A 19,275-nucleotide genomic window follows, 5' to 3' on the forward strand; every position below is an offset into this window, starting at 1 on the left:
TTTGCTGCCAGGGAAAGCAGCAGTTAGTTCCCTCAGACCATCGTTATAGTGTTTTCTGAGTGCCCGAATGATTGAGCACAGTGAAATGAATCTTGGGAACCCGATCCCATAGGAAGCCCTTTTTTGAGCAGGGACCATGGAGACTCTCTTCTCAAATGAAAGGTTGACACTCACAGGGGATTTAGCTCAGCGGTTCAATGGCCTGCCTTGCAAGTGCAAGGATCCGAGTTCAATCCCCAGTACCAAAAAAAAAAAAGGTTGACACTCACATGCCTGAACCTCCGTTGGGTGGGAATCTTGTTAATTCTTAAGGAACTTTCAAGGGATTTTTTTTTTTGTTACTATACAAAGTACTTGACTTCATTTTAATTGCATTAATATACTAAGCCGCTATGCTTCCATTGGCCAAAGATTTACATGGTTTCTTCTGGGTCAAAATTAAAGTTTGAAATTTTTTTCTCTTCTCTTCTTTGCCCCTAATTCCCACTACAAATAGGACTAAAATCAGCCAGCTCTGCCCATGCCACACCCGGAACATCGTACTGCCTTTGAATTTCCTGCATCAGATCAATCGTTCACTGTCCTCCATCTCACTCCTCCACAGTCTCAGGATATGGGTAAAATATAGACAAATTTTCTGGCAGAGTGTAGCGCACATGACCTCTAGTCCATCTGCCAACAGACACCTTGTCACTGACTGAAATCTCCTGAGCCTAACCTTTACTGTCTCCATTTCTATCACCATTCTGATATTCTGAGCTATGAACAAAATCATCTTTGGATTTTGCTTGCTGCATTCTAGGATTTCGCTAGCCTTTCCAAACTCCTCCCGCAAATCAGTTCTAAAGGCTTTTACACAATCAGATATATTCACAGCAATGACTCCACCTCTCTGTCACCAATTTCTGAATCCGCCGGCTGGCTACAATACTTGACATCCACAATTTAAAACAAGAGAATTTTAATTTATCTCATGATTTCATGGTATTCAGCTCATGGCAGAGGGTCATGCTTAAAGCTGGTTGGCTCGTGAAAGCAGTGAAACAGAGCAAGGTAAAAACCGTAACGAAGAAGAAGCAGAGAATCAAACATCAAGAGGACCAGAACAGTTTCTCCATTTCCTTCCATTTACCCATAATAGCCACAAGTGAAAAAAGGAAGCCGGCTTTGTGCCCCGAAATGATGATGCACTTCTCTGTAGCAGCAGGTCCCCGTTTACCTGCAAGTCTCAGAAGCATGACTGTAGGGGGACTAATGGGTGATGAGTACCGACATTATCCTTATGTCTTTCAGCAGTGTTGTGAAGCGCAGAGGTCAAGAGTATTCTGCAGGGAGCTTCCCAGAGCTATTTCTTTCTCTTCAAAAGCTCTCTGATAATGGATGAAGGACTGCTGCCATGTCTGATTGGGTTCAACTTGTGTTCTCACCACCTTCACCTCACTGTTTCCCCAAATCCTGCAACTCATTCTCCCTTCTGGGTAATGTCATGTTTCCCACAGTGCATAGAAATCGTGCAGGTTGTCATTCTTATGTCTCTGAATCTTTATATTACATTCTGATAAATATAGCTAGATGTCCCCCCATGGAGTCTTGCAGAAAGCAATTATAGAATATTGTAATATATTTTTCATATTTCAAACCCTACTCCCACAGTGCAATATATGTGACCCTAAAATGCTACACTATGGCAAATTAATTCCACATAGGTAATACATTAAATTACCTTTGAATGAAAACCACTGTGTTCATACATCATTTAATTACAGCCTTCTAATAAATATCTATTAAGCAGGGAAAGATTAGTATTGTTCAAGAGTTTCGATGGAGCTAATGGTGTTAGAATCAAACTGGAACTCAAGCTGCATGATTTCAACTTTAATTAAATGACAAATCATCCAGCCACCGATTCTCTGATTGTCTTACTAAGAAAAGGAAAATTTTCTGAACAAGTTTCATTTTCAGATTATACAATAGTGATGAGAACAGTCTGAGAAGGGTGAACCGCAGTGAACTACAATGAGTTTTCACTTAAAATTACTGGGGCTCTTGGAACACAAGCAAGTCTCAGATTTTTCCAAGGTCTTTTTTGATAAAGCTCAGTACGTTTTTACAATGGAAGAGATTGCCTTTCCTACAGTGTACAGTTTTACTTTAGCAGTTGCCAGTTTTAGTCCCCTTGGTACATTCTTGACTTTCAAGCCATCACAAAATTTGTTTTAACTTTTTCCTTTGCATACAGATTTATTTCTTCATGAGTGATTCTGGAATATTCTTTATACAGTCTTCTAATCACTACAGAAATACTACCCACACAGGGATTTCTGCCTTTAGAGTCTCTCTTCTCCACTAAATTCTAAATGTTTCTGTTGGAATCCTCTTTCTCACTTGTCACTTTGGCCATGATGTCACTCTTTCCCTGAGAAATCTCCCCTGGCTTTCCCTGGATTTGCAAGCCAAGTAACGGTGACGCTTGGTTTCCACATCGAGCAGGACACAGCCTTCATTATTCCCCTCTATGTCCCTGTATCCTTAGAGACTGTCTTTGACACAATAACTTCCTACTCCTGCCTTCTCACACAGATTTTCTACCTTCCTTCTTCCTAAAATAACCAGTCATTTGAAAATCTTCAATTCTCTAAGACTATGCTTTCCTAAACTTTCCATCTTTGCTACTTTGTGCTATGTATTCTAATTCGCTTAAATTTTTATCTGGCTCGTTAAAGAAAAACATACACTGATTTGAAGTGGAGGTTTTATTTAACAGCTGTAAATGAAAAGCCAGTATTAGAGGTAAACAATGAAAAGTAAACATAAACATTAATACAATGAAAGCAACCCATGGTTATTAAATTCTGCTTGTTACTGTTGCCTGTCAAAGAATTTAGGCTTTAGTCCTACTCTATAAAATGAGGACACCTGTAAAGTCAAAGTGTTATTAATGACTTTAATAAGGAGACTTTCAGTGTGTACTGTACACAGAAGGGTGAAAACAGAATTGACAGGGAATGCCAGTCTGTGAGGTGTTCGCTTATGTCCTGCCTTGAGTTCATTCTAAAATTATCTCAGCACCGACAATACTGTTATGGAGATGCAGTCAGACACAAGGAAGACAAAAACACCCCCAAGAAAAACTCCTCACACTCCTCTTCCTCTGTTTTGTTCTTGGATTTGATCATTAAATGAAGATCTATGAATTTTCTGATCTATGAAATCTCTGCTCCTGACAGATGAATCTCAAGGTGAATTAGACCCTTGGCTGGCCTAGGCATGGTTACAGATCACCACTAAGTATCTTCCCAGAAAATATTAATCTAGATGAGCATATATGCATTTTGTGTGTCCGGATACTCAAGATATATGAACCTCCAGGGTAGTGAAAGAGCTGGGACATGGACTCAAGTGAAATGCAAAATAAATAGTAAAGGTTCAATGGGCATATATAAGTTATGTGCTAGGTTTGATCATTCTAGCCAATAACTACTTTCACCTGATGCACTATTAAAAGTGATAAAGGAAAAGGTAGCTTTTGAAAAACAAAGAAGGAATTCCATTGTGACTGTCATCTCTCTAAAGCAAAATAAATGTTCAATTCCTGTAATGAACATTTAATATTAAGTAATATTTATCACAATGTAGTCAAATGTTCTTTGAGAAAAACTTCTGATATAATAAAATGTAATCTAAATACTTTCCCCAAATTTAGAAAGGACTTTTCTATATGCTAAAAAACAGAGCCCTTTCCAGTATGGAGTCATGTCAAAGAAAGTCAAACACAAATGAAAAAGGTAGAAGATGAATCTCTTCACAATCTGTTTGGCAAGTCAACCTCATGCTTATTTGATTTGTTGAAAGAGAGTTGGAGGATTGAATGTCCATATTCATCATAGCGATATTTGATTAAAATGACCTACTCAGGGCTTTTCTATTTTAAGATGACCAAGAAATCAGCTGCTCACAGAAGAGAAACACAGCACCTACCTTATTTTTCAGCTAGGTTGATTTCTCCTCTATATTGCACAGTACTGCCAACTCTTTGACCTCTGATCTCTTCTAGAGTCTGGTTCCTAGCCCTGGAAGTACAGAACAAGTTGGATAAAGATATTTGATGATTATTCACTAGATATATTATTCATTTAAAGTAAAAAAATAACTTTAAGGACCTCAAATGTTAGGGCCAAACTATGAAATGTCAAGATCCTCTTAAGTATTGTTTGTATTTGTATAATCTTTTTACCTTTTTTCAACTAAAAATGTTTTGCACATCTTCTAAGAGACATTGATGTTATATGCGACATTATCAATATTATTCTACTGTTGGTCAGAAGAATGCTTAAATAATGGATGTAAATCATTTTTGTACTTGGCATTTAAATAAAATGTACAACTCTAAGACATTTTACTTTTGAAAGAACATATGAACAGGAATACCTACAATACTGATTAGTAATGGATGTCCTTGCTTTTGTTAGCACTTTTAATAATGAAGTTTTTTCTATGAGTAGTATGGATTTTACATTTCTATCTAGAAGTACTAAAAATATAACCTATTCAAATTTCAAGAGGAAAGAGCACAATATGGTATTATAATTTTAAAGCAATGGTTACAGTGATGCAAAACTTCTAACTCTCTTCTGGAATGGACCCTTGCAGAGATTAATTATGTTCAGCTAATGAGGAAACAGTGACAAAGCATAATTTAGAAATCATAAAATTTAGAATTTAAATACATAGCATACACACATGCACATGCATACATGAGTGCTCTTTTGCAAACTTACATTCCATCGCTTGTGTTGAATTCATTCTCTTAGGCTACACTTCCTCATAAAGGATCCATTAACAAAGGGAAAATCTCTCAGAATTATGAATTTGCTATCTATTAGCAGCAAAAATGACATTTCTTGGGCATGAGCTAGGTGATTAATTATAAAATGGTTATGTGCTATGAAGCATTTCTCTAGAGAGCTTTACCAGGTGACTTTTGAAAAAAGTGCATTGCTATCTATTAAATCATTCAATGATAAATTTATTTCCAAGTTTGCCATTTTATGATTTCTAAATTTTTCTTTTTCATTTTCACATTTCCACTAATGTTTTATTTATTGGTTTTATGAATCAGTCAGCTTTATCAATTTTCACAACTGCCAAGTTACACCTTTGGAAATTGGCATAATGATTTTTCTGTATGAGATGACACAGCTACAGATATACTTGAAACATAATAACCTGGGATCTGAAATCTGATTGCCAAACTACAGCAAAAAGTGTAAATAAAAATGTGTTAAAAAAGACTACTGTATAGTATCTGAGAGATAAAAACTAACCAGATAGTATTTAAACACTCATGTGTTAGTGGTAAATTTTAAATAGATGTGCTATTGGGGGAAATATTAATGGTATTTAAATTTTGGCTAATTAAGAATGAAAGTTTATCTGAATACACTTGACTCAATAATTGTAAATACCATATTTTTTCTTCGTCTTTGATATCATATGGTTTAAATTTTGACCTTTATAGATATCAATATCTCTTCACTTTTGTGTGTTCTTTTTAATGTGATCAGAAGAATTTAAATGAGTATTCTCCTTCATAAAGCTTATCAGAGTTAATTTCAGTACATTGTAACAGACTGCTTTTATGCATGAAATTTAGCCCCTGGACCTTAGGAAAGTCAATTTCAGACTAAACCCATCTATAAAACGTAAGACTTTGGGTGTAGATTTGTGTTGAGTCAGATGGGGCCTTACCAGAAGATCTGAATTGCTTTATTTCCTCCATAGACATTAGATCCCATCAACTAAAATCCACTATCCATTTTTGAGAAAGGGCACCTAAATGTGGCCATTTATACCTAGAAAACTATTTTCTGAACTTGGCATTGGTTTCTGGATGCCACCCCCAGTCTTCCTTTCTTCACCAATCTTAATTTATGGAAATGCCTTGGTAGATGTGATAGAGAGAACTTTTGTACGGAATCTAAAAACCTACAAAATTTTTAAAAAAATGTAAAATGACTTCTGCTGTCTCTAACAGCAATCTGATTTGTTTAGTTCAAAATTAACACACACTGGAGGCACTGACCATGAAGTGGGACATCTGGCCTCATCCCTGACCTTGAGCACCCTCTTCCTGTGAACTAGAATAGACAGCTAAAAAAACTTAAGGTAAACTCCCCAACTGAAAGGAACTGTTATGTCTGGGTTAAAGCTAACTATTTTGTAACTGTAATATAAACTAAAAAATGAAATGTAACCACCTGAATGAGATGAAGGCTATAAAACCCTATAAAAGAGGAAGCTACAACCTGATGGGAGGTCAATCACTGACACAGCCTTTTTAAATTAAATTGACCCTTTGCTGACAAAATAAACTTTTTATTATTTTTCCTCCATTCAGCTCATCTCTCTATGTGTCATTTGCCAATTCCTTCAGCAACAGATCTACAGGAGCTCACATGTAAATCAGCAATGCAGAAAGATTCCATACTGTATTCTTCTCCTTTGTCAATATTTTCACTAGGATGACAAGATATTAAATCACCATCACCTGGAATTAGTTATGTGCCATTTCAGCAACCTTTTATGCTTAATCTGCTCCAAACTGCTTGCGCTGATTAGCAATTTGAAAGTCTGCAGATGAAGGAAATTATAGTAGCTTGATTTTTTTTTCATCCCTTTAGTCCTGTGTGCATTGGGAAAGGCATTACCTTCTGTGCAATTCCTGGATAACTTGGTTTGAGCAGATTCGTGTCAGGAAAGAACAATATCAGAAAAGAAATTGCCTATGGTGTTATAACTATGCTTACAGATACTAGACAGAGGAGTAACGCTAGTTTCTAGAATGAAATGGGGTGTGTGTGTGTGTGTGTGTGTGTGTGTGTAGCTTGATTCCAGAGTCACTCATTCATTCATTTATTCATGAAATATTTATGAAACTGTGAATAAATCTCAAGCACTGTGCTGAACTGTTTGATAAAGACAGATTCCCTGCCTTCCCAGAGTTGCCATTACTAAGACTGTTAGCCAATAAATAAGTAAACACATAAAATCATTACAGGAAAGAAACAAAAGATGGTGATAGTGAAAAATGGGAGGCTAAATTACTTTAGAAAGGATTCTCAGAGAAGTTGCCTTTCAAGCTGAGCCAGTACGGAAAAAGGCATGCAGGAAAAGAGCCAGGAGTGCAGAGTTCCAGTCAGAGGGGCAGAAAGCAGAGAAAAGCTGTGTAGTGGGAAGGAATTCGGCTTTCTCAGAGTGGACAGAAGACTGGAACTTGTGGCCCAGGGGCTGGTTCAAGCTGATGTGACATCGTACGGGGCCTTACAGATCATGATGACAATAGATGTAAGTGCAACACAGGAACATCAAAAGAACTCGAGCAGGTAAGAAATCAATGTGATGCAGGTTTCCATAAAAACAAAAAGAAAAAGACAGAACCTGGCTATTTCAGGCAGTGTAATTGCCGAGTTAAGCATGAAGACCAGTTGTTATTCCATAGCAGCAATGACAACAGCTTAGATTTTAACAAGAGTGTGATAAAGAAGATTTTATAAGCAAGACTGTTATTATTTTATTATTGTACTTCTATTAAAATGATATTGGTGCATTGAGGATTGCTGTAAATTATAACTCACAATTCCCTGGAACCCTTCCTGGAAATAAGGAAAGCAACAGCAGTTGTGAGATGACAAGGTTTAAGAGTTGTTTCCAGACAGCTGAGTAACAGGGTGAGTGATCTCCAGGAGGGCTCAGTGTCAGGCTTGGTGACATTTAGTGAGCTTTTTGCCAGAAGTTGTGACATTGCAGAAGAAATCCCTGTGTACTTTCTGCAATGAGAGAACCTGCTCATTAAATGTTGCAGCACTTATGTGTTAGATGCAGAAGATGAAAGACATTTTCCATAAAATTATTCATCATAAGCATGATGTGTTGATTGAAATGTCATGATAATTGTATCAAATGAATTTTAGGTACCTTGTTCTTTACTATATATTCATATATTGTACTTAACTTTTCCCACATCAGTAGAGAAAATTGTACTCACTGCTCCTTTTCCAAGGAAGGAACCATTCAATCGAAGATTTACCGAATAAAAAAATAAATTACATTGACTTTAGCTCAAACTCCTGCCCTGAGATTGGCATGTATATTCATGATATCAATATGTCAAGTGCTATAAAATGTGTTCTTCTGTGAACATTAAAATTGAAGCTTTGAATGTTTACTTTTCAGTGTACATAAGATGACAGTATCTACTAGTTATGCAGAAAATGACAAAGAACAAAAGAATTATTTGATGCAGTAATTTTTAATCGATAAAAATACAGTTGAAAATAGGCAATGGGATAGAACATATTTAGAGGAAATAAATACTAATGGCCCACAATATATGCTAAGGTGTTTAATCTCATGTGGTTTATCAATACCATGAACTACAACTAAGCAATGGAAAGGAATGGACTGTGTTTCAGTCAGTGCTTAGTAGAGAAAAAGATTTAATGCAAGATATACAAATATAAAAATTTCCAAGATTGACTTACAAAAGCCAACCGTAGAGTCAGGTAGGGAACAGTGCAGAAGGCCTGCCTGTCTGTGCACAGGAGATACAAAGGATCCGTCGAAGGCCTGGAGCTCAGTGTAGTGTCCCATGTGAGTCTTTATCAGGAGGGTGAGAAGTCTGCACTCAAGGATGAAAAGTCTGCTTAAAAAAAAAAAAAAAAAAAAAAAAAAAAAAATCCAGGAGGTGCTGTCCAAGGTGAAGGTGAAGACTGGAGCTCCTCTGAAGAAACAAAAGTGGGCATTTCCTCCCTGGGGTAGGTCTTCCATACCCAGAACTATGCTGAGCCATAGTTGGGTGTTTCTTATTCAAGTTGACCCAATCAGTTACTGTCACAGAATACTAATGTATGCAACAATTAAACAGTTCTAAGGGTAAGGTTACATACTGTATGATTCCATTAATATAATTCTGGAAAAGTCAAGATTGAAGAAACAAATAAAACCATTAGTGTCAAGGACTAGTGGGTGAGAAAAGAGATGATTTGGACTGTGGTATGATTTTATCAGTACTCACTGAATTGCACTTTATAAAATTGAGTCAATTGTATGTCAATTATACCCAACAATCTGACATTTTAAAAGCATAATGAGAAACTGCCATTTATCAGGGTGCAACAAAGAGAACATTTGCTATGGAGTTGTGTAGTTGTCAGGAAATGAGAACATTCCTACTCTCCTGTTATGCAAAAAGCAGCTTAAGCCTCTTCAGGAGGAAGAATGTCACAGTAGCTAGCAAAGTTGGAAATTTTTGAACCCTGTGATGTTCCATTCATTCCACCAGCACATGACTACCCAAGATAAGTGTTCACACCTCTTAGTGCTCAAGGAGAAATACACAGATATGATCAATGCAATCATCTATACATACAAAAAATGGTAACAGCTTAATACCTATCAAAAAGGGAGAAAGTTTGAAATATGTACATTTATGCTAATTTATAATTTAAAGTATATAATATGTAAATATGTCTACAGAATAACCAGAGCAGTTTAAATGAACTAAATAAATCTAAATTGCATATTTCAAAAACAGTAATTTGTGAGAAAAAAGCAAGTCTCCAATAGATAGTTTGTGTATGGAGCTGTTTACATGAATTTAGGAAAGAAGTCATACAATATTACACTGTTTTTATTGAAAATATTTGGCTGTATTGGTCATAACACAAATTAAATTAATTATATCGGCTCTTTCATGCAGTAAAGGGGAAAACAGAATCTTGAAAAAGATTAAGGGGTTTTACCTTAGTTTTTTGTGTTTTATCAAGTTAAAAAGTGAGTTTTAAGACCAATATGGTAAGAGAAGTTCTACTTATATTATGTCTGTATTTAAAGTTCATCGTAAAAGAGAAATATCAAAAATCATTGCAAAAGTGCAGCTGTCCTAATTAGTATATTTTGAGTGTTCAGTTTGGGAAGTGCTATTACAGAAGATTGATAGAGGCTTTGTTTCAACTCTATGTTGTGAAGTTGACCTATCAGAGTGTTTATATGTAAGGGCATCCTACATTTATTTAAAGATTCACTTCCTTAGATTTAAGATCTCCTGCTTTCCATTTTTAATTCCATGGTTTTTGTGAAAGAGTAGACAAAAAGCCAGCTCAATTTCAATTTCCTTTTTGTGTGTGCAAAGAGACTCCATAAGAATCACCCCTCAGTACTTAACATTCATGAGGACTTTTGCCTTAATGGTACTTAGGATGTTATGTCAGATAAACTTACTGATTGATGTTCTTTTTAGTTGTGTAAGTGCTCATAACATTGGAATGTAAATGAGTACACCACGGAAAAGAGAGTTTAAACTGTTTAGACTTTAAGCTAATAAGAATATAGATCATATATCTAACATATAAGATATTAATTTGATACATCTTAATATTTATTGACTTGATATATGAGAATAATTTATTCACCCAGTAAAAATACGACTGTATGTTTGGCATCAATCTGACTTTAAGACTTAGGTGTCTAAGAAGCAGAATCATTTTAACTTTGATTCATAAATATGATATTACCTCACCTCTTTGCAAAATAATTAGAATGAAGCCAGCATATGTTTTATATTGTTTTGAAAGAAGTACAAAAATTGCCTCTACAATTGAAGTGTAAATTCTTATCCACAAAATTCTAAGTTATACAGTCTGTATTAGTTTCTGATTGATGCAGCGACAAATTACCACAAAACTAGTGGGCTAAAAATATGAAGTTATTCTCTTAAATTTCTGGAGGTCAGGAGCCCAAGTGTCAAGAGAAACCATTTCTCTGCCTTTTGTAACCTCTAAAGACCTCTTGCAGTCCTTGGGTGTAGCCTCCTCCTTCATTTTCAAAGCTTCAGTAGAAGCATCCTCCAATCTCTCTCTCTCTCTCTCTCTCTCTCTCTCTCTCTGCTTTGTCCCCGTTACTTTTTTTCAGATTCTAACACTCCTGCCTCCTTCCTGAGAAGGCATTTGTGGTTGCCTTCAGCCACACAATCCAGAATATTATTTCCATCTCGAAATCCATACTGTTCTCAATCTCATGAGCAAGTTATCACTTGGCATGGCATGTAAAGTAATATATTCACAGGTTCTAAGGAATGGAATGTAAACGTTTTGAGGGTCATGATTTCATTCAGCTGCATCACTCTTCAAACTCTTTATTTTTAAATATCTATATGATTAAATAATATTTTGTTGGAAAATGTGTGATCCTTCACTTTCACTTTCTGGTGTACTTACTCCAAGTGTTTGAGGAACACCAACGTGCTGTATGAAGTTAATGCGAGAAGGTCAATGTGCTCTAGGTATTGATTTGTAGAACTAAAATAATGTTTGTGTTAGTCCTTCATCATGTTTTCTTTCAAGAGTAATTTACTATTCAAAAATAACGTCATTGATTGTGAGGTAACTTTATTGTAAAAGTCACAAAGAATGGGACCTATCTCCTCTAAATGAGTTATTTTTTAAACTATTAGGACAGGCACTAGCACAGAGCATTTGCTAGGTGTATGTATTTACTGGAATTGTGAGTATTAATCAGTGTGGGACAGGAAAGCCTATTAATGTTGCATCAAATTGTAGGATTTGGTGGGAGAGAAAATTTCAAAAAATCAATTGAATCCAAAAGGACCCTGTAAGATGTGGAAAGACTAGAAGATTATGATTTCAGCCCTTTTATTCATTCAACTTCTAATTATGATCATTGACTTTCTAAAAATTTTGCATTAAGTTCAGGAAAAATGGTGAGCAACTCATTTATCCCCATCTTCAGGGAAAGTGCATTTTGATTCAGTAATAGGTGATTAGTACAGTAATTGAAAAAGAAGTGCTACCTTGAAAGTTACTTCTGCTATCTTTTGCTTGTTTCCTCATTTTATGTACCAAATTAAAAATCTTTGGGGTTTGAAAATGAATATAAGAGAGCCACTCAGTAAGCCTGAACTTATTCTTAAAATATATCTTTCTTTTCTTTATGAGAGAGCTAATGTGAAAGCTGACTCAAGCGGCAAATAGTTCAACGTATTATGCACACAATCTTAGCCTCACATACACAATAAGCTGCTTTCTCGTTATTAAACAGTAATTGTACTTCTCTACCTAAAATCAAGCAGAGACAGCTAAGAATGGGTAAAGAAAGAGGAGATAACTGTTCATCTATCTTAGTGTAAAGTGGAAGTATTCCCATGACTTCTTGGAGAAAGTTTGTTTTGCCCTATAGTAATTCCAATTTTTATATTTCCTCTAATTCTGCAGAATGGGTTCTCCCTGTCAGTGCTTATCAAACAGCTCTGCAGCGGGAGATTCTTCTCTGAATTAATTTCATATGGGAGAGTTTGGGAAAGAAAATGAGGAGGATGTCTTAGTCCCTGTCAAAATATTTTTTTTGTAGAAAATGGAAACATTTTGGTGAAAGCTGAAATAAATAGCAGTGAAACAATTTTCAGGTAAATAATTTCACCAGGAGTTTTCATAGGTAAAATTAATGTTTATACCATGAAGAAAGTAGCAGTTGCTGCCCTTGCCAGAGTTTTACAGGAGCATAAATGTTATGCACTTCCTCTCTAACCTATTTGCATCTTATTTTGCTTTGCAGACATCACCTCTGAATGTCCATTTATTGAAGGGTAGATTTGTAAGTTATTCATTGTGTTTTCGATCTAGCTGCTGTTACAGAAAAGCTGTATGAGGGCTTGGGATTTAGCTCAGCAGCACTGTGCCTGCTTGCAAGACCTAAATTTAATCCCTGGTACAAAAGAAAAGAGAAGAGGGGAGGGGAGGGAAGGGGAGAGAAGAGGAGAGAAAGAAAAGAATAGCGGTGTGAGAAGAAATGCCAGACAAACAATGCATTACTCCCTTGAAGGTAGATCTGAAGTTAGAGTCTAGAATAGTATTACTTCTATGGGAAGATTTAATGGTGCTCTGAAATATCAGTGCCGGTTTCCAGTATTAAATGGTAGAATTGTGTGCCTTTGAGCTAAATGGGAAAAATAAACACACAAACATATAAGGAAACAAACACATATGCAGACAAAAATCCTTGTCTCCCCTCTGATACCTTCGGCTAGTGTTTGTTTAAATTTCATTTTATTTTCTGTTTTTATTTCTGGGGTTTGTACCCAAGGCCTCACACACACCTGGCAAAGCTCTGCCAGGGAGCTACACACCCAGCCCTGCACCCCCTATCAACTGAAATACATGAAAATGAGGACCAAAAGGCTTATCGCACTTTGAAAGACAGGTGATATGTACGTGGAGAATGGCTACAAAAGGCATGGGCTAGAATCCAAAAGTGATCAGACATAGACTGAATTTTGGGGCAATAGGGTGTATGGGCAGGTGCTCCATTTTTAATGCTGACACATAACAGAAGGCTTTCATTGCTATGTAACCTTCCAGCTTTTTGGGCCCTATGTGCATCTCCATTCTTTTCTCCTCTTCCCATTTTTTTTTGCATCTTGCTATGCTTGAGATCCCTCCATATAGGGATGCTTTCAGTATCCTATTCTTGTGATTTTTTTTTTTTACTGTATCAACATTCTGATGTGTGTTTTGCTTCCAGCAGTAGAGCCAAAGTGAAGGAAACAGCCAGTGCCTGTCATGTGAGAAGATGGTGATAGCATTCCTTTTTCTTTCTTATACAGTTGCAATTACTGCTCACGTAGATCTGTCCATCCACCTGTCTGGCCTTCCTTCCATCCTTTCATGGTGTCCTACAGCTTTGTGAGAGTGGCAAACGTCTGAATGAATTGGATCTGTAACGAGACTATTGGGTCTTAAGAAGCAGGACTCAGTGAAATAGGAAGAAAAGGGATAAAGGTGTAGGGAAAGTGGGAAGGGTAGGGGAAAGGTAATAAGGGAAAAGAAAAAATAGGAGAAAATAAAAAAATGGAAATAAAGTGTTTGTAAATGGGGAGGGAAGGAGGGGATGAAGGGAGGGCAGGGACAAGGGGAAAAAATGAGAACCAAGACCTCTCATGTGAAGGTACAAGATCCTAATAATGAATGTAACTGTACTGTATACCTAAAATGTACCAATAAACTCAATGAGGAAAAAAAAAAGTGATGCCATTGGAATGCACAGTTTTCACAGCAATATACTTTCTTTTGCAGGGCAATTTCAATTGACTTGCTGTGTAATGAACGAACTGGGGAGTGTTTGATAAATCCTTTAACCTCTAACCTGGTGGCATGCTTTTAAATGGGATTATATTCAATCTGGGAGCTGGAGAAAATTCCTTTAAGGCACACCTCAATCCGCAGAAAGAAATATTTGAAGTGGTGTTTTTCTGCTTAATCTGTGCAAAATTGACTCTTTAGATGTTAAGCATTCAATGAGATACTTGCACATGGATATAGATGCGTTCATGTACAATAAGTTGTGTAAATATGTATACATATGTAACAGAGGAAGTGTTTTTCAAATGATTAACTCTAAACGGTTACTTTCTTATCTTTTCTGTAGAGTAAGACAGTCTATAACTAACACAAATTAAATGCACATAAAACTGTGTGTCTTCCTGTGGTATATATTGTGCTAATGCAGCAGTTTTTTAATAGCTCATTAGCTTCTCAGAGAGCTCAGTGATGTAGCACAGCAATAGATTACCATCAGCTCCATGAGAAAGAGAAGGTGGCATCATCATATGCAGATTTCTGAATCCTCCTTTACTTTGAAATCAACTCACTAGCATATTTTAAACTCATGATAGACTGCCTTCTTGTTCCTGATGATTGATTTCACGGTGGATCGGACCATATGTGTATCAGATATGGAAAGTAATGTCCATTAAGTGGAAGAAAAATGCTCGTTTAGGGTGGATTTTAAAAAGTGATTGAAATCTTTATATTCTCATGGGATCTCATTAAAGTTCTCATTCTTTAATACATTGTGCAGCCTAATAGTTATCAGCAACCCTGCAGTGTGCATTTCTGATAGGTTAGTTTACACAGGATTAATTGTGTAATTTTGTAAGCAGCCAGCACAGTGAACATTGATTTTTGCATTAGCCCCATGTGTTGTTTCCAAGGGGGTTCTGCTTTCTGTTTAAGGTGGTGTTACATTTCACTTCTTATTAATTGTAATTTCTGCCAACGTGGTTTATGCCTGGTACAATTTATTAAAAGTCTCTCATAATCTTTTTTTTTTTTCTAATTGTTATGTCCTTCTGAAACTCAATTACTTTGGAGCACTGATGTGTAAATAATGGCAGGAGAAAATGTCATTCAGAAAAGGTTCTCTGGCCAGCCAGGTTCCCCATGATTCCATTGATAGATAGATTATTTTGTGAAAATACAGAAGCAAATTCAGATGTAGCCACACCAAGTGTACTAAGTAAATAATCAATGCAAGCAAGAACATGAGACTATTATATTTCCCAAACTAGAAGTGTGTGAATGTTTGCAGGACAGCTGGTTATTCACTGCCATATTCACAATATGTCCAGAAAAATACCATCTTATGTTTCACAGCACTCTAATGGCTGCTGTTTAACACTTTTAAGAACAAGGGAAATAATTGTAGATTTGAAAAGATTAGAAGAAGGGATCTTCTGCTAGAACTTTTCATATAATTAGATATCACTTACTGACTACATTCTAACCACTCTTGGTGGGAATATTGAGATGACTGAGGATTTCCATGGATGTAGAGCTGGGATCAGAAGAAACTTAGTCACCTTCTATGTGAGTTCGAAAAATTTAAGAATTTTTGAAAAACAGAAAATAATGTTTGTTGCATACTATTTAGAATTGAATTAAAAAAAATTTTTTTGTCTTGAGCTTAAAAATCAATTATCTGGCTATGCATGACCTTCTCCTCCTTTCATTCCAGTCTTACTGAGATAAAATTTTCTCTATTGCACCGTGGTCTCCTGCAAAGAAGGAGCCTCATGTCCTTGTTTCTGTTGCTTTTGCTTTGTTTTGAGTGAATCTTGTCTCCTCCTTCCTCTCCACCACCCCAGTGAGTTTATACAGTATTATAAAGGCTGAGTGAAGAGCTGTAGAAAGTGAGCACTTACCCTTGGAGTCCCTTAAGGAAGGGACTCTCTTAAAATAGTTACCAGAGCTTCAAAAAGGGCTTGTTTCTGAAGGATAAAGGGGCCTCTTGTATAATAATTCTGAGCATTCAATGCATAATGAAGAGAACAAAACACATCTTTTAAGCTCCTATGATGCCTGGAGAGTCTGAGGAAGTGGTAACTTTCTCTGGCTTTTTTTTTTTTTTTTGGTACCAGGGATTGAACTCCGGTCTTTGCGCTTGCAGTGCAGGCCACGGAACCGCTCTCTGGCTTTTATATCATTCATATTAAACAAATGGATGAAAGAAAAGTTTTAATGCTGACAAAATTTCTTTTAAAAGAACACAGGGCTCACAGCTTGTTCACTTGTTCTAACCCACCAACTGATGATTTGAAAAGAAAAAGTGTTTTTCTATCTTAGTAAAAGAGTATGTTGGCCATCTTATACAGTTGACTTCACACGGTATGAACTTTGTGGAAATGTAGCCATTAGGTTTTAACATTTTTGAGGACTAGAATTTGATTCACAGTACTGTACTTAGGTTCTGCACTTGACCATAGATTGTCATTTTCTAAGTATGACATTAAGGAAGTAATTGGCCCATCTGAATTTTATTTTTTCCTCATTTTAAAATTGACAATAAAATTAACATGCAAAGTCCTCGCAAGGATCCACAATTCTCTATTAGAGTGCTGTAAAATGAAAGGATTATGCTGTTACTAGGTATATTACTATAAAATTTAAATAAGCAATTATACTACTAATTAGTTCTCAAAAGTGTCCTTCCATCACGTTGGCAGTTAAGAGTGTCAATAAATGAATTTTGGGAAGACACATTTAGCCCATAACTTATCATATAATTCCATTTATATAAAAATCTAGGAACTGTAAACAAATCTATAATGGTAGAAAATCAACCAGAAGTTGCCTGGGAATGAGATTGGGACCTAACCCTAACCCTAAATTATACGAGGATGTAAGGAAGCAGCAGAAGTTGGCGGAGGTGTCCATATATTGACCGAGATGATAGTTTTACAGATGTACAATAGTCAAGTATTAAGTTGTACACTTTAAAATCTGATTTATTGTATACTAATTTTACTTCAATAAAGCTATAAAACAATTCAATCTATTTCAAATAAACCTCCTTATATGTATAGTCTCAACACTACCCTAAAAGTAGTCCTTAGAACTAATGTCCTAAAGATTTTAAAAAGTTTTACTCCAAAAGGGGATTCTCTGGCTTAGTAATTGAAATATTCTGGCTAATAACAGCCCATCAATTTCTTTTGAGAAGGACTATTGAGAAATCTTAATATATTAATTTCCAATAGAGAATATTATTCAGTATTTACCTAATCAGTTTGACAATAGAAACTTTCTTTCATGATGATTTTGTAGGATTAATATTCCTAGGACTTTTAATTTGAAAAATGCTAGCATAAAGATGTTGGATTGATTTCACAGTAAGTACAGTTGCCATAGTAAGAATTTTGAGTTGTTTTCTTGCAAACTATTATAAATTTATGATTAGGGACAGAGACTTAGCTCAGTGGTGGAGGAGCGCATGCTCAGCATGTACAAAGTCCTGGGGTTGTTCCTTAGTACTACACACACACACACACACACACACACACACTTATAATTAGACAGTATGACCACCAAAATTCAAGTAACAAAGCAGCTTTTAGAAAGACAAATAATGTTTGTCAAATTAAAAGCTGGTTGTTTTCCATGAATGTTTCCCAGTGAGTGGGATTTTTTTAAATTCTTGAGTTGTTTGAGAACTTCTGGGTTTACAGAAAAACTGAATGGAAGGCACAGAATTCTATCCTCGCCACTCCTCCAATTTCTTCTACTTGTTAATTTACACGAATTAATGTTATATTTGTTATAATTGATAAGAATATTTTATTAACAAGTGTATAGATTACCTTAAGGTTCTCTCTGTGTGTTATAAATCCTAGGGGTTTTTTAAAGTGTCTAGTTACACAGATCCATTATAATAAAATCATACAGAGTAGTTTTATTGCTGTAAAACTTCCACATTCCACCTTTTTATCTGTCCCTCTCAGCCACTGACCTTTTTCACTTTCTTTGGAGTTTCTCCTTTCATAGAATGTCATATAGCTGGAATCATACAATATGCAAATTTTTCAGACTGGCTTCATTTATTAATATGTATTTCATGTTCCTCCATGTTGTGTCATGGCTTGTTAGCTTGTTTTTTAGTTGCTGAATAATATTTCACTATATGGGTGAACCACAGTTCATTTATTTATTAATCTATTGAGTGATATTAGTGCCTACCAATGTTTGGATATATGAATAAATCTCCTATCAACATTTAAAAAATAAGCAATTACAACAGATTTTAGTTCTCTGGATTAAGGTTGAAAATTATCATTTTATAATTAAACTTTGTAATGAGTAATTTGAATGAGCCAAATAATTCGTGGTTTTCAGATTGTTTTTATACTGTAGACATGTTTTTGGAAAGAATGTCTTTTGCCTTCTCCAGACCTTCAAATGTGTCTGTGACTCAGCAGCTTAAGAACCCCTTAACTAGATCAGAGCGACAAGTTTTTACATGAGGTGCAAGTCATATGACTGGACTGTTAGAATCCCGAAGGGTGAGTTTGTGTTTTTGTTTACATTTACTAAGTGTTTTGCCTAACTGGATGTCTCTGCTGTACTTTAACCATCTTCCAGACTCTCTAAGTGAAAAAAATGCAAAGTGGTGATTATAATAATTTTCTGCACTATTTATTAAAAAAAAAAAGACCCTGGGCATTTTCCATAATTGCACACTAAAATTTTTTTGCTTCCTCCCTCTTCATTTGTTTTTTTTATTACCACCACCACCTTCACTATTACAACTGCTACAGTTTTCCCTTGTTTTTTCAGTGTAGACAATTGTAGATGCACATTTTTTATAGAGATTTGAAGCAAGACTAGCTCATGAGTAAATTAAGTTTAAATTTAGAAAATATGATTGGCCTAATTATAGTTTTTATTAAATGTTGATTTTAATATCTGAAGAAATTTATTTTAACTGAAAATTTCAATTGGGAATAGAGGTTTTAATTTTATCTCTTACTCTCTTAGATTCAAAATGTATATCAATCTAAATGTGTTAGTGCAATCTTCAAGTATACTTTCTACTTACCCATTCCAATATACATTTTATTTTAGTAAGCATTTTTTCAAAGCATCACCAAGG

General features: G+C 35.5%; 1 protein-coding gene across 1 annotated transcript in view; it reads left to right on the top strand.

The window, feature by feature from the left end:
• The window catches only part of Chl1 (cell adhesion molecule L1 like), a 188,972-nt gene that overhangs the window by 14,723 nt on the left and 154,974 nt on the right, over positions 1-19,275 (top strand). The window lies entirely within an intron of this gene.

This window comes from Fukomys damarensis, unplaced genomic scaffold (genome assembly GCF_012274545.1).
Source record: "Fukomys damarensis isolate Sample0158 unplaced genomic scaffold, DMR_v1.0_HiC HiC_scaffold_28, whole genome shotgun sequence".
NCBI lineage: Eukaryota > Metazoa > Chordata > Mammalia > Rodentia > Bathyergidae > Fukomys > Fukomys damarensis.